We start from the raw sequence: 2,687 nt of genomic DNA, 5'->3' as shown, positions 1-2,687 counted from the left end.
CTCCAAAAATGGTCATAAAGTCGGACCCCAACTGATCATACAAGTTTTCATATTTTAATTTCAACAAAACACTAAAACAAGCATATTTTATGATTCGTAACTCGAAATAACATGAATCCAAAGCCTAAAATTATGCTCTTAATGAGAGGAACTCATTTATACACTTTATTTAATCATAAACATATGTTAGGTTCACTGATTTTAACAAAAATCCCACTGTCCGTTTTTAATCATACCGAAAACATATGAAATCGAGCATTTCTAAGCACCAAATCAACAACACAATCATACACAAGTACTATACTATCAATATAAGATTAAAACCAGTAAAAATAAATAAAAATGAAAAAACTAGGGTTTGAGATTATACCCTAATCAAGAAATGATTTATATGGACGCGTAGAGAAGAACGAGAAAAATCCGTTGATGCTAAAAGCCCTTTGATCCAAGCTCTTGATGATGATCAAATGAAGATGATGATGAGAGTGATGGTGGCGGCCAAAAAGGGAGGAGAAAGAAGAAAGGAAAATTTGAGAGAAAAAGATAAGAATGAAATAAGAATGATTTAGCAAAATGGAAGGAAAGGGAATTAATAAAAAAAATACAACTAAACCTCCCCCATTAAGGGTTCGGCCGAAAATGGTAGGGTGGGCCCCTTAGTGGGGCAATTTGATAAAATGTCTAATAGCTTTTAGCCCGAACGCTCGAACGAAGCCCGAAACGCTAAAACCCCGTTACGCGAATAAATCTTCGGAGGAATCATGCACACGCGAAAAATAAAATATAAAAATATTTTATATACACATATGATATAAAAATATATTAATTAAAATAATTGGGATTCAAAAATCTTAAAGGTCTAACCGTTGGTTTGAAAACCGAAATGATTCACCGGATAGAAATCCACGACACGTAGAAACGTACAATTTTAAATACGAATACAAATATTCATATAACACATAATAAGGAATATATTATTACTAAAATAATAATATAAGTCATAGAAATGACGTAGCACGAATATCAATTAACGGACGTTAAATACAAACGGTAAAAGATAACGAAAAAAGTTGGGTCGTGACAGTACCTTCCCGTTACGGAAATTTCGTCCCGAAATATAAGTAGGTGCAGGGGTTGACTCGCCATCTGAGAACAAATGCGAGTACTTCTGCCTCATCTGATCTTCACGTTCCCAAGTGAACTCGGGTCTGCGTCTAGCATTCCATCTAACTCAGATGATATGGATCTTACTTTGCTTGAGTGTCTTAACCTCTCGATCCATAATCTCGACGGGTTCCTCAATAAAATGGAGTTGTTTATCAACATGAAGTTCATCAAGAGGAATGGTATCATCGGCCTCAGCCAAACACTTCTTCAAATTTGATACGTGAAAAATGTCATGAATGACGCTAAGTTCTTGTGGCAATTTCAAATGATAAGCCACGGGTCCAACTCTTTCAGTAATCTCAAACGGTCCAACAAATCGAGGATTCAACTTTCCCCTCTTACCAAAACGTACCACACCCTTCCAAGGTGTTACCTTCAACATGACACGATCACCAACTTGAAACTCTAAAGATTTCCTTCTAACGTTGGCATAACTCTTCTGCCGACTCCTGACAGTTCTCAACCTTTCTTTAATCTGCACAATCTTCTCGGTAGTCTCATGAATAATATCTGGCCCTGTGAGTTGAGCATCCCCAACCTCATTCCAACAGATAGGAGACCTACACTTTCTACCATACAATGCCTCGAATGGTGCAACACCAATGCTTGCATGGTAACTATTATTATAAGAAAATTCAGCCAACAGCAAATATCTATCCCAACCATTACCGAAATCAATAACATACGCACGAAACATGTCTTCCAACATTTGAATGGTCCTTTCACTCTGACCATCCGTCTGTGGATGATAAGCAGTGCTCATATCCAGTTTGGTTCCCAAAGCTTCCTGTAGAGATTGCAAAAATCTCGATGTAAATCGACTGTCTCGGTCTGAAATAATAGATACAGGAACACCATGTATTGAAACAATTTCCTTCAAATACAAACGAGTAAACTTCTCCATCGAATCTGTTTCCTTAATCGGAAAGAAATGAGCTGACTTTGTGAGTCGGTCAACAATCACCCAAATGGTATCATAACCACCTACAACTATCGGTAGCTTCGTAATAAAATCTATTGTAGTACCTTCCTACTTGCACTCAGGAATCTCAGGTTGCACTAAAAGTCCGGACGGTTTCTGATGTTTAGCTTTAACTTTAGCACAGGTCAAACACTTAGCCACATAAGTAGCCACATCAGCTTTCAAGTTAGGCCACCAATATAGCTCCTTGAGATCATGATACTTCTTTCCTGAACCAGGATGAATAGAGTATCTAGACTTATGAGCTTCATCTAAAACAAGTTGTCGCAAATCACCAAATTTCGGAACCCAAAGACGTCCCGCAAAATACCGAGTACCATCTGCTCGTACCTCAAATTGTTTACTCAAGCCTTTGACCTTCTCGTTCACAAAATTCTCCTCCTTCAAGGCTTCTTGTTGTGCCGCAAGAATCTGCCTTGCTAGGTTTGTTCTAATAGTCATGTTCAAGGCTCTAAACCTACGAGGTTCAACTCTCTCTTTACGACTTAAAGCATCAGCCACAACATTGGCTCTTCCGGGATGATAAAGGAGTTCGCAA

The sequence above is a fragment of the Rutidosis leptorrhynchoides genome, chromosome 3 (assembly GCF_046630445.1).
Source record: "Rutidosis leptorrhynchoides isolate AG116_Rl617_1_P2 chromosome 3, CSIRO_AGI_Rlap_v1, whole genome shotgun sequence".
In the NCBI taxonomy this organism is placed as follows: domain Eukaryota; kingdom Viridiplantae; phylum Streptophyta; class Magnoliopsida; order Asterales; family Asteraceae; genus Rutidosis; species Rutidosis leptorrhynchoides.
The sequence above is the reverse complement of the archived record's forward strand: the minus strand, read 5'-3'. Positions refer to the sequence as shown.